Source organism: Peromyscus maniculatus, chromosome 1 (assembly GCF_049852395.1).
Source record: "Peromyscus maniculatus bairdii isolate BWxNUB_F1_BW_parent chromosome 1, HU_Pman_BW_mat_3.1, whole genome shotgun sequence".
Lineage (NCBI taxonomy): Eukaryota > Metazoa > Chordata > Mammalia > Rodentia > Cricetidae > Peromyscus > Peromyscus maniculatus.
In genome coordinates this window covers 160,602,347-160,629,574 of record NC_134852.1, presented here as the reverse complement: position 1 = coordinate 160,629,574, position 27,228 = coordinate 160,602,347, and the positions used below count along the sequence as shown (strand labels likewise).

General features: G+C 38.9%; 1 protein-coding gene across 4 annotated transcripts in view; it reads right to left on the bottom strand.

Moving 5' to 3' along the window:
* The window catches only part of LOC102915364 (solute carrier family 22 member 19-like), a 334,849-nt gene that overhangs the window by 249,663 nt on the left and 57,958 nt on the right, over positions 1-27,228 (bottom strand). Inside the window, exon 1 of one of the 4 annotated variants that reach the window (XM_076558763.1) lies at positions 4,656-4,782. The exons of the other annotated variants lie outside the window; for them this stretch is intronic. The gene's annotated coding sequence lies outside the window, so the exon portion shown is untranslated. Of the gene's footprint in view, positions 1-4,655; positions 4,783-27,228 lie in introns of those variants that run through there. 4 annotated transcript variants of the gene reach the window in all.

The window sequence follows — 27,228 nt, the reverse complement described above, 5'->3', positions numbered from 1 at the left end:
AATTCTGGAAATTGTTAATGTTTTTGGAATTCAGCTGTCCATTCTTCTTGACTTGTGGGTGCCTTTATCTCTTTTATTAAATTCCAGTCTACCATTGAGAGGTTAGACTCTGTCAGCTTAGTAACTCATTCAATAACAACTGTTTCAGATGCTGTTCTATAGCTAGAGTTTTCCTGCCTTGCCCACAGTCAGGACAAATCTTTGTCACCTGCCAGTCCCACGGCCGCTCAGACCCAACCAAATAAACACAGAGACTTATATTACTTACAAACTGTATGGCTGTGGCAGGATTGTTGCTAATTGTTCTTATATCTTAAATTAATCAATCCATTTCCATAAATCTATACCTTGCCACACAGCTTGTGGCTTACCAGCATCTTTTTATGCTGCTTGTCAGGGTGGCAGCTGGCAGTGACTCCTTCTTCCTTCCTGTTCTTTCTTTTCTCCTCTCTGTTAGTCCTGCCTATACTTCCTGCCTAGCCATGGGCCAATCAGGTTTTATTTATTGACCAATCAGAGCAACTTGACATACAGACCACCCCCTAGCCCAGCAAAGTGCAGACCATCTCAGACACCTGCACTCAGGCCGGTGGTCCTAATAGTCCTCTATGCGGACCTGCTGGGTAAAGCCACGAGGAACACAAGAACGGGCTCCCACAGGACATACAGAACATCCCACAGCAGGTATCTTCTATAAGTCTGCTTTCTTTCTAAGTTTTTCACATAATACATTTTGATTATGCTTTTTCCTCATCCCCTTAAAAACCTCCAAGAGCCTGCTCCCCTTCCAACCCACACAACTTCATGATTTTTCTCTCTCAAAAACAAAACAAACCAACCTTACAAAAATCAAAAGTGAAAAATTCCTGAATGGGGGCTGGAGAGATGCTAAAATTGTTAATCACTGGTTGCTCTTCCAGAGGCCCTAATTGATTCCCTGTACCTACAAATGGCTTACTCAGCATTGATGTAGGGGTGAAGGGCTTGGTCTGGCTCCAACTTGGTATGCCAGTCTCTATTGACTCCCCTAGGGAGGCCTTCCCCTCAAAGAGGAGGAGATTGGGGTAGGATGGAGGCTTGTGGGGGGAAGCAGGAGAAGAGGAGGGAGTGGAAACAGGGGTTAGTATGTAAAAGGAAAGAAATTTCTTTTTAAATAAAAAATTATAAAACAAAATAAGAAACACAAAAACAAAAATCTATTGAAAGATTTAGTAAACTCGTGTTCACTGTGTACTTAATAGTCCATTCCTTCCTTTTTCATAAAAGAGTCTAATGAATTGAATAAAGACATAATGTAGACTCCTTGTCTTGGTGTATTTAGGCCAGTTAAGTGTGGGATATCCTGTCATATTGATCAGAAATGTAGTCTTAACTTTGCTATGCTATCTTGACCAGATGTTGTAATTATTCCATCATTATTCCTTTGGCTTTTCCCTGTTAGTGTAAGAGTTCTGACTTTATTGGCCCAGACATTAAATTTAGGTCCATGTTGAATCTTGTTATAAACATAGGAACTGGCTGAATAATAATTTTAAAGTCTGAGGAACTTATGATCTAATGTGAATAAAGCCTTGTAATATGATTCTGCATTCTTTATTTCCCCAATATATTTACAATAAAATTTTTTCTCTTTAGTACTGTGTTACTGTATTTTAGTATCATCATGAGCTCAGTGTTCAACTATTGTTAAAGGTTCGAGGCATAGTATTTTGTCTTGTGTCTAGTCACTGAGTTATTCGTTATTGTCACCTTTCTGTAATACTTATATGGGAATTCTGCTTTGTTTCATAGGAAGTGACATTTTGAAATTTATTCTTCTCATATATAATGCATCCTGACTGCAGCTTCCCCTCTATCTTCTTCTCCAAATTCACTCCCACCTTCCCTTTCCCCTCCTTTGTTTACCTTCTTAAAAGAGCAGGCCTCCCAGTGATATCAATGCAATATTGATAGGATTGAAAGACAGTATAAGGAGATGCAATAGGACTAGGCATTAACCCTCATATCAAGGTTTGAGGAGGTAACTCAGTAGGAGTCAAAAGGTCTGATGAAAAGGCAAAAGAGTAGAAACCCCGTCTCCCTTTGTTAGGAGTCTAACAAAAACCCCAAACAAAACAGTCACAGCATAAATGGCTGGTGCAGACCCATGGAGGCTCTGTGGTTGCCACTCCAGTCACTATGAGACCCTATGAGCCCTGCTTAGTTGATTCTGTGGGCTGTGTTCTCCTGTTGTCCTTGACCCCTCTGATTCCAAAAATCTTTCTTCCACCTCTTCTGCAGGTTCTACAAGCTCTGCCTAATGTTTGTCTGAGAGTTTCTCCATCTACTTCCATCAGCTGCTGTAGGAAACCTCTCTGATTACCATTGGGCTAGGCACTGATCTATGAGTACAACAGAATGTTATTAGGAATCATTTTGTGCCTTATGTTTTGTCAGTCATATTTGGTTCTATCCTAGGTCTCTGAGCCATCCAACTTCTTATTCTCGGCGATCTATTTCTGAGTAAATCATATTTTATGGTGTTCGTCATTTTTGTGTTTGGAGAGTCACCCTGTCTGGAGGTTGACCTACTCCATCATATTGGGGTGACAGATTTCAGAATTCTCATTATCCTTTACTTATATTGTTGATGTGCATGTACTGTTGCATTTTGTAGTATTCTATACATTTAGCTCATAGGACTAATGTGTTTTATGTATCCACACCACAGGTTCTTTGGTTCAATTACCTCTTCTTTACCATGGTAGTGGTGGTAGGATCTGGGAGAATGGAACTGAAGTGAGGTGGACTGAAGTCATGTTATAGCCAACTTTATTCAGAGAATTAGACAATTTATATTCTGAGGGACAAGAGAGATCAAATGAGCAAAATGTGCAATCAATTTAGGCAAACAGCATGTGGCAGAGAAGCCATACACGGTAGACAAGCTGCATGTGGCAAAAACATGATTTTCCAGAGAATCATATAAACAAATAACAATAGCCAGTTGTAATGGATAATCCAACACTAAACTCACTCCTATCCACTACTCCAGGAAGGGATATGAAATCATAATCCAAGAACAACTCTGTGTTTGAAGAAATTAGGTCACAAGACACTTGTCATCGTTTCTTGGAGTTGTCTTACAAGCACTCAGAAATCTCCTCACATGACTCCATTCTTAGACTGTGTTCTGACATCTCCCCCTTACTAATTTTTAAATGCAGGATATCAAGAATGGTTTTGATTTGAGATTTTTACAGGTTAATTTAGTTATCATTTGATGTATTAGTATTGTACAAGAAAACAAATTACAAACATAATTAATAACATTGAAACAATGAAAGCATTGTGTGTAATACTCTGCCATCAGGAACAGGGATACAGACTAAGTTCAGTACTGTTGGTTACATTATCAGTTTGATCAGAAAAATCTAGAGACTAACTTGAAATGAAACCCATATGGTTAGTAATTTGATATCTTATAGAACATAAGCCATTATATGCCATTTAAAAAGAACACAATTATTATGATGTCCTATGCAAATAGGACGTGATTCAAATCCCAAGGAAAAATTAAATGCAATCCTTACTTCCGATGTCCCAAGGTCCAATCATAAGCACTGAGTCATTAGTAAAGGTAACATGAGCTGGATCTCCAATGTACAAGTTGAAGCAAAGGAGGATGAAGAACATAAGACCAGTATATGTGCTCAGGGCTCTCCCTGCAGACACAGGTCAAAGAAGTTATCATTACCAGAAGGATATTCTCAGGTGGCATAGGACTCTGTGTGTTAAAGAGAATAGCTTGTTCCTTGGTGCCTAGGGCCTTCCCTGGCCACAGGTAGACAGACTTGACTTCTGATCATATGTTCAATATTTCTTTTGTCTTTTAGCTGGAGATTTGCTATCTTTTTTTCTAATATTTTTATTGATTATACTCAGACTTTTCTTTGGGTTACCAGCTCACAAATAACAACACAGAGACTTATTATTAATTATGGAAGTTTGGCCTTTGTGCTGGGGATGACTTTCTGTATGCTGTGATTGTATTGCTCTGATTGATTGACAAATAAAATGCTGTTTGGCCAGTAGCCAGGCAGGAAATATAGGTGGGACAAACAGTGAGAATTCTGGAAAGTGGAAGACCAAATCAGGACACACAGCCAGTCACCACTGCTGCCGGCATGAAAAACAAGATGTGAAGGCAGAATTGGGAAAAGGTACCAAGCTATTTGGCTAAACATAAATAAGAATTATGAGTTAACTTAAGTGTAAGATCTAGCTAGCAGGAAGACTGAGCCATTAGGCCAAACAGTTTTATAAGCCTCTGTGTGTTTCCTTGGGTCCAAGCAGCTGCAGGACTGGCAGGTGAGAGAGATCTGTCCTGACCACAGGCCAGGTGGCACACAGGAAACATTCAGCTACAAATGGTGCCCAACATGGGGCAAGTGTTTCCACCTAGACCAGAGAAAAAAGATTCTAAAACAGAGCTAAATGGCTTCCTGTTTGAATCTCTCAAGTTAGCTGTAGCCTGAGTGCTTAAGCTACTCTATGGGAGGTTGGTGGCACATTCCTGCCAAGATACACAGAGGTTTCTGTAAGCTACACACCATACTGTGTGGTGGATATAGGTTTTGCTACTAAAAAAAAAAAAGAGGTTTCTTGGTACATACTGCTTTGATAGAAGCATAGACCCACTTCTTCCCAGAGTCAGTGGTGTGCATGGTTCCCCGAAGCTGGCAGAAAATGTAGTTCAGCCATGTTGAAAAGTTGAACTGGGTGGAGCCACCAGCCAAGGCTTCTGCTTCAGTACAAGCCACTGCAGTAAAGCAATAGTTATACAATAAGACAGATTCAGATGGAACAAGACTTTAAATGGTTTACAATATGTGTAAAAAATGTATGTAGGCTTGAAAGAGAGAGAAAAAGGAATATATGCAGTTATATAAAGAAATACATAGTTGTTAGAAATAAAGTCTTTAAAGAGACAGTAAATGTAATATAAAATATAAGCCACATAAAGATGGATATGATACAAAAAATCTGGATTGTGTTGTCTTTAATATTTTTAACTACAAAGAGACATTTGATTGTAAAGGCAGAAGAGTTAAACTGATATGTATATTTTAAAGGTGTCTTGACTACAAAATTTGGATGTACGGATATATTGCTTTGGAAAGGAGGCTCTGCTTTTGTTTCCACAGAAAGCAAGAGGCTATGGATTTGTTCCAGATTAAGATACATCAGGTTTGACCAACCAAGACCACCAGAAATGTCTCCGATGACTCCAAAACCCAAATGATCCAACATTCAGAATTGTTTCAAGGCAACTGGCTCAGACAATACAGCCTCACAGACTATTTCATAATCCTAAAATTTTCTTTGTGTCCCCACAAGATTATGGTGCCCTCATCCAGCAAAATGTAGTATGAGAAGCTATACCCAAATTCCCAAATAAACTAAGCTTGCTTTGGAGATGGACTTGGCTCACTCCTTCTCTAAACCTAAACATATTGCTAAAAACAAAAGTGGAGAGATTCTTCTGTCCCATATCAAGAGCCCTATACTGTGGGACAGAGAAAAACCAATATTTTTTATTTCAAGCTGGTTGATTATAAATCCAACCTCATTCTAAAAAAGAAAAGGGGATAGTATAAATATAATAGGATAAAAGGATAGATTAACAATCCTACTTTTTTTAAAGATAAATATTGCTATCCATAGTTACAATTCTCTCAAACTTATATCTTTTTAAAAATTTTTTTATTTAATAAATTGATTTAATTTTACATATCAGCCTCGGATTCCCCTGTCCTCCCCCACCCGCAACCCCCCTGCTTGTTTTCCCCCCAGCCCACCCCCAATTCCCATCTCCTCCAGGGCAAAGAGTCCCCTGGTGATTCAGCTCAACCTGGTAGATTCAGTCCAGGCTGGTCCAGTCCCCTCTTCCCAGGTTGAGTGACATGACCCTGCATAAGCCCCAGGTTCCAAACAGCCAGCTCATGCACTAAGGAAAGGTCCCGGTCCAATTGCCTCGGGGCCTCCCAAACATTTCAAGCTAATCAACTGTCTCACTTATCCAGGGGGCCTAATCCAGTTGGGGACTCCTCAGCTATTGGTTCATAGTTCATGTGTTTCCATTAGTTTGGATATTTGTCCCTGTGCTTTTTCCAATCTTGGTCTCAACAATTCTCGCTCATACAAACCCTCCTCTTTCTCACCAATTGGACTCCTGGAGCTCCACCGGGAGCCTGGCTGTGGATCTCTGCCTCCACTTCCATCAGTCATTGGATGAGATTTCTAGCACAACAGGGTGTTTGGCCATTCTATCACCAGAGTAGGTCAGAAAATTCAGGCTTTCTCTCGACCATTGCCAGTAGTCTATTGTGGAAGTATCTTTGTGGATTTCTGGGGACCTTACTAGCACTTTGCTTCTTCCTATTCCCATGTGGTCTTCATTTATCATGGTCTCTTATTTCTTGTTCTCCATCTCTGTTCTTGATCCAGCTGGGATCTCCCGTTCTCCTAAGCTCTCTTTCCCTTGGCCCTTGCCCTTCATTACCACCACTCACGTCCATGTTCCCCATGTAGATCTCATCAATTTCTCTGTTATTGGGCGATCCCTGTGTCTTTCCTAGGGTGCTGTTTTCCAGGTAGCCTCCGTGGAGTTGTCAGTAGCAGTCTAGTCATCTTTGTTTTACATCTACTATCCTCCTATGAGTGAGTACATACCATATGTTTGTCTTTCTGAGTCTGAGTTACCTCACTCAGGATGATTTTTTTCTAGATTTATCCATTTGCCTGCAAACCTCATGATTTCATTGTTTTTCTCTGCTGAGTAGTATTCCATTGTGTATATGTACCAATTTTTATTTATCCATTCTTCAGTTGAAGGGCATCTAGGTTGTTTCCAGGTTCTTGCTATTACAAACAGTGCTGATATGAACATAGCTGAGCAAGTGCCCTTGTGGTATGATTGAATATTCCTTGGGTATATGCTGAAGAGTGGTATAGCTGGATCTTGGGGGAGATTGATTCCCAATTTTCTAAGAAAGCACCATATTGATTTCCAAAGTGGCTGTACAAGCTTGCATTCCCACAAGCAATGGAGGAGAGTACCCCTTGCTCCACATCCTCTCCAGCATAAGCTGTCTTCAGTGTTTTTGATCTTAGCCATTCCCTTTTTTTTTACTTATAAACTGTATGCCCATGGCAGGCTTCTTGCTATCTGTTCTTATATCTTAAATGAACCCATTTCTGTAAATCTATACCTTGTCACGTGGCTTGTGGCTCACTGGTATCTTACATCATGCTTCTCCTCGTGGCAGCTGGCAGCGTCTCCTGACTCCTCTCTTGTTCTGCCTACACTATACTTCCTGCCTGGTTACTGGCCAATCAGTGTTTTATTTGTCAATCAATCATAGCAACATATATTTACAGCATACAAGACATCCTACAGCACTTCCCCTTTTCTGTTTTTTCAAAAAGGAAGATTTTAACTTTAACATAGTAAAATTACATATAACAAAACAATTATCAAGCAAGAATTATAGTTACAATATATATTTATAATATCTAGTCTATTTTTATTTGGCAAAATTAAAGAAGATATTTTACCTACCTTATATTTGTGAGTCTAAGGTTTTATATCTAACTTATCTTTTATCATAACTAAGGAAATTAAAACTATCTAGGTTTCAACGACATCAAAGACCTCAGAAGGATATAATATTACCTGAGAAATGGGAGAAGGATGTAAGCAACTTTTGGGAGTCTTGTGAGAGTAGACAGAGACAGTTGGCAGCCTGGACAGTCATCCAAAGTTCTTCTGTAAAGTTGGGGGCATCTGTCTTCAGCCCACAGGCCTAGAGTCTCTCAGTCACTTCTCTCTGTGTCCTGTATGTCTAGCAGTTTCCTCTGTGAAGCAGGAACCTGAAGGATCATTTTACCAAGCAAAGTTCAGTGGTCATGGAATCTGTGGCTATTATGTAGAACTGAATAGTATTGTAAAATAAAAAAAATTTTTAAAAAGGGGGAAAAAAGAGCAACTTGTTTAAAATGTTTTACATTGGTATAGATTTTAGTTTATTGATACAAATTTAGAGTTGGATTTATTCTACTATATATATTTCTACTCTTGTTTAAGGTATTATGTTTATGTAACTCATTTAGATTGTAATGGATAATTAAGAAATACAGATTAATAATTAGTCTTCTATGATAGTCAAACTTATAGTCATGTTAAGTTTTCTAGGTATACATAGATATAATTCAGTTAGGTTGGCAATCCTCAAACACTTCAAAGACCTCCAGAATATGGCATTTAAAATATTTTTAAAGATTTAGACTTTCTGGACAGTGAGACATGTCTGCTCCTGGCAGCACAAATTTACTTCAGAGAGGAGGATGGGCATCGAAGACATTATATATGGAGTTTATCTTCTTCTTGGCAAAAATAGCCATTTGGGAAAGAAATTGTTCTTGCCTGAACTGCTTGATCAACTAGACATGCAGGAACCATAGGAAGGTGATCTTAGCCATTCTGATGGATATAAGGTGGTATCTCAGTGTCGTTTTGATTTGCATTTCCCTGATAATTAGGGATGTTGAGCAATTCCTTAAATGTCTTTCAGCCATTTGAGTTTCCTCTATTGAGATTCTCTGTTTAGTTCTATAGCCCATTTCTTAATTGGACCCTTGGGCATTTTGATGTCTAATTTCTTGAGTTCTTTATATATTCTGGATATCAGCCCTCTGTCAGATGTGGGGTTGGTGAAGATCTTTTCCCATTCTGTAGGCTGTCGCTTTGTCTTATTGACCCTGTCCTTTACTATACGTAAATTCTCAGTTTCAAGAGGTCTCATTGATTGATTGTTTCTCTCAGTGTCTGTGCTACTGGTGTTATATTAGGAAGAGATCTCCTATGCCAATGCGTTCAAGACTACTTCCTATTTTCTCTTTTAGCAGGTTCGAAGTAACTGGGTTTATGTTGAGGTCTTTGATCCACTTGGACTTCAGTTTTGTGCACGGTGACAGATATGGATCTATTTGCAGCCTTCTACATGTTAACATCCAGTTATGCCAGCACCATTTGTTGAAGATGCTTTCTTTTTTCCATTGTACACTTTTGGCTTCTTTGTCAAAAATTGTATGTTCATGGGTGTGCGGATTAATGTCAGGGTCTTCAATTCGATTCCATTGGCACACATGTAGGTTTTTAAGCTAGTACCCAGCTGGGTTTTTTTTTAACTGTAGCTCTATAGTAGAGCTTGAGGTCATGGATCATGATGCCTCCAGAGGTTGTTTTATTGAACAGGATCTTTTGGCTATCCTGGGTTTTTTGTTTTTCCATATGAAGTTGAGTATTGTTCTTTCCAGGTCTGTGAAGAATTGTGTTGGTATTTTGATGGGGATTGCATTGAATCTGTACATTGCTTTTGGTAAGATTTCCATTTTTACTATGTTAATCCTGCCTATCCATGAGCATTGGAGCTCTTTCCATTTTCTGACATCTTCTTCAATTTCTTTTTTCAGGGACTTAAAGTTCTTGTCATATAGGTCCTTCACTTGCTTGGTTAGTGTTACCCCAAGGTATTTTATGTCATTTGTGGCTCTTGTAAATGGTGATGTATCTCTGATTTCCTTCTCAGACTGTTTGTCAATTGTATATAGGAGGGCTATTGGTTTTTTTTTTTTTTTTTTGAGTTGATCTTGTATCCTGCTATGTTGCTGAAGGTGTTTATAAGCTGTATCAGTTCCTTGGTTGAATTTTTGTGGTCCCTCATGTATACTCTCATGTCATCTGCAAATAGGGAAAGCTTGAATTCTTCCTTTCCAGTTTGTATCCCCTTAATCTCCTTATGTTGTCTTATTGCTCTGGCTAGAACTTCACGTACTATATTCAATAAGTATGGGGTGAGTGGACAGCTTTGCCTTGTTCCTGATTTTAGTGGAATCGCTTTGAGGTTCTCTCCATTTAAGTTGATGTTGACTGTTGGCTTGCTGTAAATTGCCTTTATTATATTTAGGTATGTTACCTGTATTCCTGATCACTCCAAGACCTTTATTATGAAGGGGTGTTGGATTTTGTCAAATACCTTTTCTACACCTAGTGAGATGATCATTTTTTTCTTTGAGTTGGCTTATATGGTGTATTTCATTGACAGACTTTTGTATGTTGAACCACTCTTGCATCCCTGGGATGAAATCTACTTGATCATGGTGGATAATTGTTTTGTTGTGTTCTTGGAGTCTGTTTGCCAGTATTTTATTGAGTATTTTTGCATCAATGTTCATGAGGGAGATTGGTCTGTAATTCTCTCTTTCTTTGCTGCATCTTTGTTTGGCTTGGGAATCAGAGTAACCATAACCCCATAAAAAGTGTTTGATAATGTTCCTTCTTTTTCTATAGTGTGGAACAAATAAAGTGTATTGGTCTTAACTCTTCTTTGAAGATCTGGTAAAAATCTGCACTAAAACCATCTGGTCCTGGGCTATTTTTGGTTGGGAGACTTTTTTTTTTTTTTTTTTTTTTTTTTTTTTTTTTTCTTTTTTGGTTTTTTTATTATTATTATTATTATTATTTTACAACACCATTCAGTTCAACATAATAGCCACAGAATCCCCTGTTCTCCCCCTCTCGCCCACCCCTCCCCCCAGCCCACCCTCCATTCCCACCTCCTCCAGATCAAGGTCTCCCCTGAGGACCGGGGTTGACCTGGTAGACTCAGTCCAGGCAGGTCCATTCCCCCCTGGTTGGGAGACTTTTAATGACTGTTTCTATTTCCTTAGGGGGTTATTGGACTGTTTAAATAGTTTATCTGGTCTTGATTTAACTTTGGTATGTGGTACCTATCCAGAAAACTATCCCTTTTTTTTAGATTTTCCAGTTTTGTGTAGTAGAGTTTTTTGAAGTATGACCTGATGATTCTCTGGATTGCCTCATTGTCTGTTGTTATATCCCCCTTTCCTTTTCTGATTTTGTTAATTTGTATGCTCTCTCTCTGTCTTTTGGTTAGTTTGGATAAGAGCTTGTATATCTTGTTGATTTTCTCAAAGAACCAACTCTTTGTTTCATTAATTTATTGTATTGTTCTCTTTGTTTCTGTTTTTTGATTTCAGCTCTCAGTTTGATAATTTCCTGGCATCTATTCCTCCTGGCTGACTTTCCTTCTTCTGGTTCTAGAGTTTTCAGGTGTGCTGTTAAGTCACTAGAGTGATATTTCTCCAACTTCTTTATGTGGGCATTTAGTGCTATGAATTTCCCTCTTAGCACTGCTTTCATAGTGTCCAATAAGTTTGGGTATGTGGTGTCTTCATTTTCATTGGTCTCTAGGAAGTCTTTAATTTCTTTCTTTATTTCTTCCTTAACCCATTGGTGATTCAGTTGAATATAATTCAGTTTCCATGAGATTGTAGGATTTTTTTTAGTTTTTGTTGTTGTTGAAATCTAAAGTTAAGTCATGGTGGTCTGATAAAATGCAAGAGGTTATTCCAATTGTTTTGTTTCTGTTTAGATTTGCTTTGTGTCCAAGTATGTGGTCAATTTTAGAGAAGGTTCCATGGGGTGCTGAGAAGAATATATATTCTTTTGTGTTAGGGTGGAATGTTCTGTAGATATCTATTAAGTCCATTTGGGACATAACTTCACTTAAGCACCCTATTTCTTGTTAAGTTTCCATTTGGCAGATCTGTCCAGTGGTGAGAGTGGGGTGTTGAATTCTCCCACTATTAATGTTTGGGGTTTTATGTATGATTTAAGCTTTAGTAATGTTTCTTTTACATATACATGTTCACTTATGTTTGGGGCATAAGTGTTCAGAATTGAAACTTCATCTTGGTGGATCTTTCCTGTGATGAGTATGTAATAACCTTCTTGATCTCTTTTGATTGCTTTTAGTTTGAAGTCTATTTTACTGGATATAAGGATGGCTCCACCCACTTGCTTCTTAAGATCATTTGATTGGAAAGTCTTTTACCAGCCTTTTATTCTTAGGTAGTGTCTATCTTTGAATTTGAGGTGTGTTTCCTGTATGCAGCAGAAAGGCGGGTCCTGCTTTTGTATCCATTCTGTTAGCCTGTGTCTTTTAATAGGTCAATTAAATCCTAATAAACCTACTTTTAAAGAACAACAACTTGTTTTAAAATGTTTTACATTGCTATGAAATTTAGTTTATTAACACAAGTTTAAATTTAACTTTGTTATAATATATATATATATATTTCTACTCTCATTTGAGGTGTTATGTTTATGGCACTCATTTAGATTTTAATGGATAATTAAAAATACAGATTAATGATTAGTTTTTCATGATAGTCAAACTTATAATCATGTTAATTTTTCTAGATATACTTAGATATAATTCAATTAGGTAGGTAATCTTCAAACCCTTCAAAAACATACAGAATACGGCATTTAAAATGTTTTCAAAACATTGGCTTTCTTGGCAGTGACATATGTCTGCTCCTGGCAGCACCAATTTACTTCAGAGAGGAGGATGGTCATCAAAGGTATTCTATATGGAGTTTATCTTCTTCTTGGCAAAAATTGCCATTTGGGCAAAGAACTGTTCTTGCCTGGACTGCTTGATTAACTGGTTATGCAGGACCCATAGGAAGGTAACCACTGAACTTTGCTTGGCAAAATATTTCTTCAGGTTCCTGCTTTGCAGAAGAAACTGCCAGACATTCTACAGGACACAGAGAAAAGTGACTGAGAGACTCTAGGCCTGTGGGATGAAGACAGATGCCCAAACTTTATAGAAGAACTTTGTATGATTGTCCAGGCTTCCAGCTGTCTCTGTCTACTCTCCTAAGACTCCCAAAAGTTGCTTGCGTCCTTCTCCTGTTTCTCAGGTAATATTATATCCTTCTGAGGTCTTTGATGTAGTTGAAGACTAAATAGTTATAATTTCCTTAGTTATGATAAAATGTAAGTTAGATATGAAACCTTAGACTCACAAATATAGAATTGATAGGATATCTTCTTTAATTTTGCCAAATACAAATAGACTAGATATTATAAATAGACTAGATATTGTAACTAAAATTCTTGCTTGATAAATGTTTTGTTATATGTAATTTTACTATGTTAAACTTAAAACCTTCCTTTAAAAAAAAGAAAAGGGAAGTGCTGGGGATGTCTTTCTGTATGCTGTGAGAGTGTTGCTCTGATTGATTGATAAGTAAAATGCTAATTGGCCAGTAGCCAGGCAGAAAGTATTGGCGGAACAAAGAGGAAGGAGAATTCTGGAAAGTGGAAGACTGAGTCAGGAGACACTGCCAACCACTGTCGCCACCACCACCATGATAAACAAGACGTGAAGGCAGAACTGTGAAAAGGTACCAAGCCACGTGGATAAACATAAATAAGAATTATGGATTAATTTAAGTGTAAGATCTAGCTAGCAAGAAGCCTGAGCCATCAGCCCAAAGAGTTTTAATTAATATAAGCCTCTGTGTGTTTACTTGAGTCCAAATGGCGGCAGGACTGGCAGGTCCGAGAGATTTGTCATGGCCATGGGCCAGGTGGGACAAAGGAAACCTTCAGCTACTCCTTAGCTTAGGCTCATTACCAGTTATCGTTTAAAACTCAAATTAATCTGTTTCTATTAACCTCTGTTTTGCCACATGACTCAATTACCTCTCCTCTGTACCATATGTCCGACTTCTTCAGTGTCTCACTGAAATTTCTTGTGCAGCTGCATTCATCCCAAGATCCTCTGTCTGCCTGGAAAGCTCAACTATTCCATTCTGCCTAGCTATTGGACATTCAACTCCTTATTAATCCAGTCACAGTGACACATCTTCACACAGCGTAAACAAATATTCTGCAATGATTATTGGGGAATTTCTCACCATGTATCTCCTGAGCACACACACTTCCTAGTCCTCCCAGGTCCACCCCACCACCCTTGTTATACCCCACCCCACCAAAAACAATAATAAAAAGAAAAAAGCAAGCAAGCAAACAAACAAACAAAAAACAAGGCCAATTTATGTTGCACATATACTCACTGTGCATGTTCAAATTCATGGTTGTCAGCCCCTTAAAGAAAACTGAGTCCTTCCCCATTTACACCTCCATCAGAAGCCATCAATTGTGAAAGCATCCTTCAGCATCCTTATCACAATTTTAAGAGTCCTATTTAGTGACTTTCTATCTAAACTCTTTTCAGGGGGTGCTGTGGGATAAGGATAGGAGTTGTCACAGAAGCCTTCTATGTCCCTCTTTCTCACTGTGATTTTGCAGTCTTTAGTATCCTGGCAAAAGTAGCTTTATTGCCCTTGAGAGTCAGCAGGAGATCATGGACTTACACATAGTTTCTGGAGACAGCACAGACCATGGACATCTACATGGTCTCCAGCAGCAGTAGGTGTCATGGAACTCAGCATGGTCTCTGGTGGTAGAACAGATAATAGACATCAAAACAGCCCTGTGCTGCTCCACATGCCACACACACCATCAGAGCCTCTGTTACCATACAGGACAAGGACATCAACATGGCTTCAGGTGGCAGTACAGGTCAGTCAGACCCAAATGTCCCCAGCAGCAGCACAGCACAGGTAAGTTGTGTATTATTCTTTCCAGGTCTGTGAAGAATTGTGTTGGTATTTTGATGGGGATTGCATTGAATATGTAGATTGCTTTTGGTAAAATTGCCATTTTTACTATGTTAAGACCAGGTCAATTATTTAAATAGTCCAATAACCCCTAAGGAAATAGAAACAGTCATTAAAAGTCTCCTAACCAAAAAAAGCCCAGGACCAGATGGTTTTAGTGCATAATTCTACCAGATCTTCAAAGAAGAGTTAAGACCAATACTCTTTAAATTGTTCCACACAATAGAAACAGAAGGAACATTACCAGACTCCTTCTATGAGGCTACAATTACCCTGATTCCTAAACCTAACAAGGATACAACAAAGAAAGAGAACTACAGACCAATCTCCCTCATGAACACTGATGCAAAAATACTCAATAAAATACTGACAAACGGACTCCAAGAACACATCAAAACAATTATCCACCATGATCAAGTAGACCTCATCTCAGGAATGCAAGGATGGTACAACATACAAAAGACTGTCAATGTAATACATCATATAAACAAACTCAAAAAAAAACCACATGATCATCTCACTAGATGCAGAAAAGGCATTTGACAAAATCCAACAACCCTTCATGATAAAGGTATTGGAGCGATCAGGAATACAGGTAACATACCTAAACATAATAAAGGCAATTTACATCAAGCCAACAGTGAACATCAACTTAAATGGAGAGAACCTCAAAGCGATTCCACTAAAATCAGGAACAAGGTGGAATCTGCTCTCCCCATACTTACTCAATATAGTACTTGAAGTTCTAGACAGAGCAATAAAACAACATAAGGAGATTAAAGGAATAAGAATTGGAAAGGAAGAAGTCAAGCTTTCACTATTTGCAGATGACATGACAGTATACTTGAGTGACCCCAAAGATTCCACCAAGGAACAATTACAGCTTATAAACACCTTCAGCAACATAGCAGGATACAAGATCAACTCAAAAAAATCAGTAGCCCTCCTATATACAATTGACAAACAGGCTGAGAAGGAAATCAGAGATACATCACCCTTTTCAGTAGCCACAAATGATATAAAATACCTTGGGGTAACACTAACCAAGCAAGTGAAGGACCTATATGACAAGAACTTTAAGTCCCTGAAAAAAGAAATTGAAGAAGATGTCAGAAAATGGAAAGAGCTCCCATGCTCATGGATAGGCAGGATTAACATAGTAAAAATGGAAATCTTACCAAAAGCAATGTACAGATTCAATGCAATCCCCATCAAAGTACCAACACTATACTTCACAGACCTGGAAAGAATAATACACAACTTCATATGGAAAAACAAAAAACCCAGGATAGTCAAAAGAACCCTGTACAATAAAACAGCCTCTGGAGGCATCACAATCCCTGACTTCAAGCTCTACTATAGAGCTACATTAATAAAAATAGCTGGGCCTGGCATAAAAACTGACATGTGGAACAATGGAATCGAACTGAAGACCCTGACATTAATCCGCACACCAATGAACATATAACTTTTAAAAAAAGAAGCCAAAAGTGTACAATGGAAAAAAGAAAGCATCTTCAACAAATGGTGCTGGCATAACTGAATATCAACATGTAGAGGCTACAAATAGATCCATATCTTTCACCGTGCACAAAACTTAGTCCAAGTGGATCAAGGACCTCAACATAAATCCAGCTACTCTGAACCAGCTAGAAGAGAAAGTAGGAAGTAGTCTTGAACGCATTGGCATAGAAGATCACTTCCTAAATATAACACCAGTAGCACAGACAATGAGAGAAACAATCAATCAACGGGACCTCTTGAAACTGAGAAGCTTTTGTAGAGCAAAGGATATGATCAACAAGGCAAAGTGACAGCCAACAGAAAGGGAAAAGATCTTCACCAACCCCACATCTGACAGAGGACTGATATCCAGAATATATAAAGAACTCAAGAGATTAGACATCAAAATGACCAACAGTTCAATTAAGAAATGGGCTATAGAACTAAACCGAGAATTCTAAACAGAGGAAACTCAAATGGCTGAAAGACATTTAAGGAATTGCTCAACATCCCTAATCATCAGGGAAATGCAAATCAAAACAACTCTGAGATACCACCTTACGCCTATCAGAATGGCTTAGATCAAAAACACTGAAGATACTTTGTGCTGGAGAGGATGTGGAACTAGGGGAACTCTCCTCCATTGCTGGTGGGAATGCAAGCTTGTACAACCACTTTGGAAATCAATATGGTGCTTTCTTAGAAAATTGGGAATCAATTTCCCCCAAGATCCAGCTATACCACTCTTGGGCATATACCCAAAAATGCTCAATCATACCACAAGAGCACTTGCTCAGCTATTTTTATATCAGCATTGTTTGTAATAGCCAAAACCTGGAAACAACCTAGATACCCTTCAACTGAAGAATGGATAAATAAATTGTGGCACATATAGACAGTGGAATACTACTCAGCAGAGAAAAGCAATGACATCATGAGGTTTGCAGGCAAATGGGTGGATCTAGAAAAAATCATGCTGAGTGAGGTAACCTAGACTCAGAAATACAAATATGGTATATACTCACTCATAGGAGGTTACTAGATGTGGAACAAGGATAACTGGTATGCTACTCACATCAGCAGTGAGGCTACCTGGAAAACAGGACCCCAAGAAAGACAGGACGATCGCCCAGTAATGGAGAAATGGTTGAGATCTACATGAACAACCTGGACATGAGTGGGAGCAATGAAGGGCGAGAGTCTAGGGAAAGAGAGCTGGAGATCCCAACTGGATCAAGAACAGAGAGGGAGAACAAGGAATAGGAGACCATGGTAAATGAAGACCACATGAGAAAAGGAAGAAACAAAGTGCTAAAGAGGCCCACAGAAATCCACAAAGATACCCCCACAAAAGACTGCTGGCAATGGCCAAGAGATAGCCGGGACTGACCTACTCTAGTGATGGGATGGCCAAACACCCTAATAGTTATACCAGAAACCCCATCCAAGGACTGAGAAATCTGGATGCAGACATCCACAGCTACGCCGGGAGTCTAATTAGCGAGAAAGAGGAGGGTTTATATGAGCGAGAATTGTTGAAACCAAGGTTGGATAAAGCACAGGGACAAATAGCCAAACGAATGGAAACACATGAACTATGAACCAAAGGCTGAGGGGTCCCCAACTGGATCAGGCCCTCTGAATAGGTGAGACAGTTGATTGGCTTGATCTGTTTGGGAGGCATCTAGGCAGTGAGACCAGGTCCTGGGCTCATTGCATGAGTTAGCTGTTTGAAACCTGGGACTTATGCAGGGACTCTTGGCTCAATCTGGGAAGAGGGGACTGGACCTGCCTGGACTGAGTCTATCAGGTCGATCTCAGTCCTGGGGGGAGGCCTTGCTCTGGATGAGTTCGGAATGGCGGGTAAGCTGGGGGGAGGGGAGGGGGCAGGAAGGAGGAGAACAAGGGAATCTGTGGCTGTTATGTAGAACTGAATAGTATTGTCAAATAAAACAAAATAAAAAAAGAGTGATAGAGGGTGAACACAGTACGGTCTATATCTGCATGAAATTGCTAAAACAAAATAAACGTCATAAAAACCTAATTGTAAATGAAAGGGACAGAAGTCTTATTTCTCACAGCACTTATGTTTTAGGTGGCTCCAAATATTCCCATGATGTCTGTATTAGTGAAAACAGCTGGTTCACAGCTGGACTTAATCTATCTTGCAAAAAGCAAACTTCCTAGAAACTTTGGTCACTCTTGTAATCACTACTATTGATTGCTTTTGATAACTGCCCAGTGTTTACACCAAGTCATGTACCTGATCACGCTGGGGAGTAGCTCATTTGAGTGTAAAATAATACTGCTAGTAATCACAGCATAATTTGTTTTTGCCAGTGTTATCAAAACCGCATGCAGGGTCCGCATTTCTGTAGAAAGGAAAATCAGAGACAGTGGTCATTCTGAGGTGAAGGAATTCACTTTCCACTTGTAAGTGGGGAATACAGAGTGGAGAAACTGCAAGAGTAAAAGTCCTCAGTGGGTAATAATTTAAGGAAGGTGACCTATCTGCAAGTACTGGTTTATGGAGAGTCAACACTGTGGTTCACTGTATTCCTACACCTGGTATCTCTGACACATTTCAGAAGTAGAGAGCTTGATGAATCAAGGAGATACTCATCGACTTCCCTGTTTTCTACCCAGCATCTCACTCTCCTTCCTACAGAATGTAGGACTGTCATGGAGAAATTACAGAGGACTGTGTACTCATTTGAATATTCAGCAGGAATGTGCCATGGATAAGAGGGAGGGAGGGTGAACCTGACCATAATACTTTCTATCTACACCTGCATGAATGTCAGAAACAAAAGTAAATGTTATAAAAAAAAACATGATAAAAATTAGAAGAATAGAAGTTGTAGGTCTCATGGCACTTGCATTTTGGGTGACTCCAAATATTCCTATGATATTTATTCATTTTCTGTTTCAATATGGTAGAAGGATGTCATGAAAGAAGAGATGTGGGCAAGTTGGGAATCAGTTCAATTTGAAATGTTGTTTCAAGATTTAAGAATAAGGGAGTTGCTGCTGACATTCAAGAGTTGTGCAGAGTTTTAAAACATACCACAGTCCCGAGCTTCAGCAAAACCTGAGGACTGCCTGGGAACTGTGCTCCTTGCCCACATCCACATAACACCACCAGCTTCAGCCTGGCAGTCCTGCTGCCTAAACCACTCTGTCTTTCTTGTACTTGGTTGTAATCAACACAGGCAATGCTTATTATCTTGATACAACTCTCCAAATTAGGTTTGTACTTGCAGTGTCCTGAGAGTCATGACTACATTCATACAGCTTGGGAAACACCTTGTCACTCAAGTTGAAGCAACAAGACTCAGTGGCACAGAGGATGTGACAGTATATTTAGATCATTTTGGATCAGAATAGTAAGAGCTGAAACCTACACGATTGCTATGAAAATGTCATTGAGAATCAACTAGGGAAGAGCAGATGCTTGAGAGGGTTTGGAGAGAGAATAATGAAGCAGAAATGATGTCATTACATTTTAATCAAAAATGTAATTGAACAATGAGTAAATGATCTATTACTGACCCGTAGAAACTTGGGAATAAATGGCTCCAATAATCCAGATACTTCTTGAATATACTGGATCTTCACATATTTAAACCAAACTTAGTGATTTTGGCTTTTCTCTCAGTGTCTGAATGGAGGAAAGTTTCCTAAATGTCTGCTTTCAGAGAAATCTGGATGTATTTTTGTTTTCTGATAAGTAGGACCTGAAAAACACTGATGAAAGGGGCTGGATATGTTTTCCCCTCTTATCATAAACACTTTATTCACCTTCAGGACCAAACACTAGCCAGGATGGTGATTCCAAATAGGAAACAGAGGAATAGTTGACTTAGTCTACGGCCAATGTGGTTCAGTAGACATATTGGAGCAACACAGGCTGGGATGGACAGTACAGCAGAGAGACATTGCATTAGGAAGACATTACTCTTCAGGTGTTGGAGATGGATGCTGAAGCCAAATATAGGATTTGTTGTTGTAAATCTATAAGAAACAAAGAGGAGAGTCACATCATACTACTTAGAGTTGATGTCCAAAGCCAAGAATATGATTATCCCAAGAAGATGGTGTTAGTTGTTAACATATGATGGCCTATCTGTATTTTGACCTATTTGTATTTAATTGAGTGATAATGTAATAATCATCATAAAATAATTGTATCCTAACAAGACATATTACTCTTTGATTTTTAAGGAGAGGCAGAGTATTTGTGGAATGCATGTTAGATCCAATCAGCTTTTAAGAGTTTTTTGTTTCAACATGATCTTAGTGAAGGGCATAATTTTTTTTAATTTTAAAAATACTTTCCTAATTTTTTGAGAAGTACATACAATGTATTTTGATGATATTCTTCCCTATTCTTCCTCACAATTTCTTCCAAGTCCACTTTTACATCCTGACCACTCCCAGCTTCATGGCTTCTTTTCATTAAAAATAGGTATATTTTAATATAACATATTCTGATTAAATCCCCCCAACTTCTCCCAGTTCTTCCTCACTTTCCCTTCCATGAGGGTCCACACCCTTTCTGTCTCTTTTTAGAAAGCACACAGGCCTCTAAGGAATCATAATAAACTAAGGTGAGATGAAACAAAAACAGGTCAGAATAGAACAAAGGAGCAGATAGAACAAAAGAGCAAAAGAGTAAAGCACAAGAAACACATACAGATACAGAGACACACATGATCACACACACAGTATCCTATACAAACATGGGAAGCCATAATGTATACACAAATGATCTATCTATAAGATTAGAAAAATGCCCTGATACAACCATATGAAAAAAAACAAACCTCCAATGATACCATTGCCTTATTTTTGTGCTGTCCATGTACTGTTGGGAATAGGGTCTATCCTTAAGAGTGGTTTGTTTCCCTAGTGAGACTCCATTGGACAAAACTAATTTTTCATTTGCAAGTGGACTGGGTCCTTTACTGGGCTTTCCCCAAGTGAGGATAATATCACTTTACATTTATATATATTACTGATATGTAAATATGTGTGTAATTTACATTAGACATTTTATTTCCTTTGAAATGGCAAAGGCAGAGAAGTATGGCACATGATTGAAGATTCATCACGAGTCTGCATTGACAACTCTGCCAGGGTGCTGTAAAAACATACCCCTCACTCTATAATTAGTTCTGTGCTTCTATATTCCAAACCTCTAGAATACCACCAGATACAGAAATCCCTCATTTTTTCTTCAACTCTGAGTTGGGAAAATTCATCTCTCTACTGTTTTAAGAGTCACTGTATGAAGCCTACCTCAAAAGGCACAGGAGAAACACACGCTTTCGCAAGTTGGGGGTGTGGAATAAGTCACACAGAGAAGGTTTTGTTTGTGTTGCCTCCAGCTCTTCCCTCATGGTGGTTCTCACAACCTTCAGCAAGAGCATCAAGAACTGTTTAGTTTTCACAAAATGATGAGCATTTTGGAGCATTCTGGGCACTCACAGAATGCCAGGTCAGAATCTACTAGATATTGTTGTTTTTACTCTTTCCTTGGGAAGCCCGACATCCAGCTCCCAAATAAATTCCACACGGAGGCTTTTTCTTAATTATCAATATCTGGCCTTAGCTTGGCTTAGTTTCTAGCCTGCTTTATTTAACTTAAAATATCTCGAGTACATTTTAACTCTGGGTTTTTCATTTTCTTTAAATTCCATCAATGTTACTCTTACTCTGTTGCTTGCTGTGTACCTGGGTGGCTGGCCACTGGGGTCCTCCACCTATGGCTGCTCAATCTCCACCTCTCCTCCCATTCTTCTCCTTCTCTATACACTCTCTGCTTACCAGCCCTGTCTATCCTTTCTCCTGCCTTGTTATTGGCCAGTTTTTGTTTTTTAATTAAGTCATAAGGTGTTTTACACAGGCATGGTAACACAGCTTCACAGAGATAAACAAATACAATCTAAACAGAAGTAACACACCATAAAATATTCTAATACAATACTTCTTCTATTGAAAAACACAGATATCAAGAGACTCATGGCAATCATAATAAAAATGTTAAGAAGTAAAAGCCAAAGAGTTAAAGGAAATGTTTGTTATTTCTAGGGAGAACCTTTTAAACAGTAGGTGGTTACAGAATGTTGACAGCAAGTAAAGAGTTATTTATATTCTGGTCCAAATCTCCAGTCATATCATAATGAATTTGAATGATATAGCAACTTAGTATGGTTCTCTGATTTGTGCTTTCACGTGTGTGTCCATGTCTGCCTGTTTTCTCTGATTTATTTCTTTTTGTCCCATTCTTCTTTAATGTACATCCCATGTTCAGTCATTCTACCACTGATAGAAAAATAGACTTGGAAAATTGAATTCCTTTCAAGGTCTTTATGTCCATTTTGAAGTTCTGATATTTGAAAGAATACATAGTGTGATATTGAGATGTTGGGTCTCTGGCTGGTTGTATGTTCAGAGGCTGAGGAGCTCTCAGGAGGTAAAGCTTACCTCATGGGGGAGCCTTTGAAGGTGGTAGCTGTCTTTGGTTAGGGCTATGCTTCTTGGCCCACCATGATGAAATGAGCATTTGCCACAAAGTCCTGTCTCAGTATTGCCATGCCTGTTCATGATTAACTGAATGTTGTGAATCCATGAGCCCAAATCCTTTTTATTCCATTTTGTTGTTTCTGTCATGAGTCATGGTCACATCAATCTTGGTCACAGCAAAGCAAATGTAGCCAACAAAATAATATGGTGCCATATGTGCAGTTGTTATTCTTAAAAATCTGACCATGGTGTAGACCATGTGTTGTGGTTTGGTGGTGGATTTTGGGAGAGTTTTCAGAGGCAGGGTAGAGAGAATGTTTCTTTAGAAGTTCACTGTACTGAAATGCTGATCCAAATCTTAACAGTGAAGGCCTTCTCCATGAGATTTCAGACGGGAAAGGACACATCATTCAGAATTTGGGAGGAGGACATTCATCTTTCCCCTTTGAGGAACAACAACTCATTCTGGCAGTATTCTGGCCCTGTTCTGAAAATGTGTGTGAGGCTGAAGTCAAAGCAGTGCACTAATTTATTTACAGAGAAAATTCAAGACTGCACATCATTTGGGCTGTGACATGGTGAAGAAGAGGGGTCATGAATGCCTATGCTGAGCTAGGATTCTGTTCCTATATCTGAGACACAGGTTCAGGGCTGGTCTTCTGTCCTTTAGAGTGGATGTTCCCTCCTCAGTTAACATGATCAGGATAATCCCACAGAGGAGTGGCCAGAGGCTGAACTAAACTAAGTCATCCCTCACAGATGTGCCTGGAGGTTTGCCCCTAGATCTTGTTGAGCTGACAATCAAAATTAACCATCATAGCTCTACTTTTTGTCAACTTCACATCAGAACACATCACCTTTGAGCCATAACTTTCCAACTCTTATCTCCATGTTCTGATAGGAATTAGTCAATGGAGAAATACAAATCATTTAAAAGTCCAAGGTCCATCTGAGACTCAAGGGAGTCTCTTTTTTTCTCAGTGCCCTGTGAAATAATTCTTTACTTTGAAAATCAATAAAATATGTCAACAATGCTTTTCCCTTCATAATTTAAACTTTTATATAATACACTAGATGATTTACTTCTAGTATTCAAGGGAACAGAATAAATGTTCCTATGTCAAAAGAGTAGTGTGGGGATATAAGAACAAATGACTGTACCTATGCAGGACTGAACCTCAGAAATGTAAACATTTAATATTGAAAGTCCATGTCTGGCTTCTGGGGCTCATAATGGAATCTTCTAAGCACTAAAAAATTAAGTAGTCTTTAAATATCTTTGTTCATGGCCATAGGTTAGTGCTGCTGTCAGCCTTAATAAAGATTTGGTATTTAGTGAGTAGCAGTCATTGTAGACTCACAATTGTCAAAGTAAGTGACTGTTCAGTGTTTATCTCCGAGGGAAATGTCTCTGTCACCCTCTTCCAGGTTACAGAAACATCATAGAAATGTGGAGGAAAGGTCTAGAAGAAGTGGTGGAAAATGTGTGGTTCTATCTTACAGACATGCATTGGACTATGAACTTTCATCAGCTCTGGTTGGTTACCTGCATAAGACTTGCGAATGTTATGCCAGTCAATATATCATCTGTGGGGGTAGATGGTATAATTTTGGTCAAATGACAGGAGAGAGGCCTTAGTGGGTTTGAGCCAATGTTCTCCATGGGGGGTGAGGGAGATATGCCATGAAGACATGGCCAGCAGCAGTCAAGGGGGCATGGAAAAAAGTCACTCACACCATGCAGACACAGCACCCACATGGAATGTTTTATTGGTTGAAAGGGAGGAGGAAAGAGAAGGAAAGAGAGGAAAAGCAAGAGAGAGAGATTAAAAGAGAGGGTAGTGAAAGAGTGGGAGGGACGGAGGGAGGGAGGGAGGGATGGAGGGAGGGAGAGAGGGAGGGAGAGACAGAGAAGAGAGGATTGAGAGACAGAGACAGACACAAAGAGAGAGATAGAGGTGTATGTGCCTTTTCCTAAAAGAGAAAGAAAGATAGAGGGAGAGAAAAGGGGGAGGGATTTTCTCTTAAAGAGGACTTTACTTAAGATGATGTTGTTAGGATGCTGGGCCAGTCCCTAAGGGGCATGTCTGAATGCTAACATTATTGAGAGAAGAGCTCATGAGCCCCATCTCCATTTCACAACCTGTATGTAGTTAGTCATTGTTAGTGCATAGGGGCTCATAAAACCATACTCCTTCCTGAGGCTATAATGGCAGCTAATGATTGCTGAGGGATAAATACACATTTCTTCAGTCATGTGCCCACATCTAAGTTGCCCATGTTCCTGTAGGTAAATCCTTAATATTTTTCTGTAAGTGATCTAAACTAGACAAATTATATCACAAAAAAAAGATACAATAAGAGATACTAGGGTTCTAGAAGGTAGAAATAGAACTAGTTAGAAGTATATGAGGATCATTAGGTTTGGTAATAACGGGTACGAAAAATCAATACATTATATGCATGTATAAAATTTCAGACTTAATGCTTTATGTATAACTTATATATCCTAATAGAAAGTTTAAAAGTGAAAGAAATCATCAATGTAGTTTATTTTACAAAGTCCTCTTTGAATAAAAGAACTGTATTTAATGATTTAATGATGGCACATTGTTTCCTGGGCGCTAACTCATACACATGTCAAGCTTGTGTTTCCTTTCTGTCATAACAAGCTTGCATTTTGCTCACCTCCATGATCAGCGCACTTCCAGAATTCTTCACTCCATTCTTGCATGCAACTTTTCTAAGTTCCTAAAAGCCCTTCTGGGGTGTGTTGTTCACAATCAGCCACCTAGCTGACTCTGACAGCCACCTACTCAAAAAAATATTATTCATAAATTCTCAAGAAGTTATTTTCTATACTAAATTTATTCTTGAATAGTTGTGTTAAAATGAATACCTATCAGATATTCAGTTATAACAAAATGTATAATATTACATTATGAGGTTCATAGCCTAGGAAAACATAAAATGATTCAGCCATGCAGTGCATCTGCACTCCAAGAATGAAGACCTGGAGTCAGATCGATCTGTCCCCCTCACTTGGATACAGGTTTTAATGGAGGTCATAGAACTAGAATGTGAAGGATGTTTCTCCAGATAATTTCCAAATTTCTTGTTAGACTATAGGGAATATTTATTCATCATATATGTCTGTTCCCTAAATAAAAACCCAAGAATAATTTCCCCTAATTATATCACCCAGAGGAGCAATGATACAATGAAACATTGTCTTCCAGACACAACAGGACTGACACATAAATGAGCTCAAAGAGACAATGACCAGTGCATTTCTTATGTCCAGATTTAATGGACATGGTCATCTCAGGAGTGCAAAGCATAGAGGAGGAAAGAAAGCTCATACCTTGTGGGTATAAGGAAGAAAAATATTGGCATGGACATTACCAGCTGGAGGTGGTGCCAGTTTCAAAATGCAAATGCCAGGCCTGTCATTACTATGCTTCCAAAACTGGAAGCACATAATGTCAAAGTTGTCATCAAGGCTTTGAAATTAAGGCTTGTCCATTCTATCACTGAAAGGAAAGAAAAATGAATCTTGATTTCTACTAAGGTGGGAAGGACATCAACATCAAACAAAAGCTTGAACAATGTCCATCAAAAGCTATGACATACTGAGCAAAACAGTGTTCATGGATATGATTGGGACAAAAGCCCCTTTCAGGAAGTGAAGTAAGCAGTAGATGAAGAAGGTGGGAGCCAAAGCTGCACAGGTCCCAGTGATGGCCATTGGAAGTAAAGCACATGTGAAGATTAACCTCCTCCCAAACCTGAGGAAAAGACAATGACTCCTTCAGCGGAATAATAGAGTTGTTAAAAAGAAGAAATAGAGAGCATTTTGTGTAATTGCTGGGGTTACCATTTCTCATTTTTCTAAACCATGTTTTTCTCTGTCTCTTAATCTTTTTTGACTTCTTCCATGTTTAATAGGCTGTTAGTTCTGTGTCAACACAACACACAGACTTTTAAACACTAACTAAAATGCCTGTTTGTGTTTCATGATCTCTAGTGTCAAAGGTACAACCCAGAGGAACATAATCTGCAATGACTGTTTTCTAGAGTGAATGAGTTGTAGATGATGAAAATACTCACATGTAAAGAGAACTGCAAAGCACAGACACTCACCTGTCTGATAAATGGCCACCTAGGAAACTTCCTACCAAAATTCCAATCACAAATAGGAAATTAGCCACTGAATCCAGTACATGAGATCCACACACCAGGTCCCACTGGAAGAGAAGGAATTCAGCATGACAGCCTGTCACTGTAGTTTGTTCAAAATTATTCAACATGAGCATCCTGTTCCTCTGAACCCATCTCCCTCTCCAGCTTCCCTTTTCATTATTACATGGTTTCTACTATCCAGATATGTGTGTGTGTGTGTGTGTGTGTGTGTGTGTGTGTGTGTGTGTGAATGTGTATATGGTGGTATTCTATTTGTATTGAAATGTGATTTTAATTGTATGTTAATAAATAAAGTTGCCCAGGGGTCAGAGCTATTAGAGCCATAGAAAGAGTGTGGCGGTGGTGGTGCACGCCTTTAATCCCACAGATCTCTGTGTGTTCAGGGATACA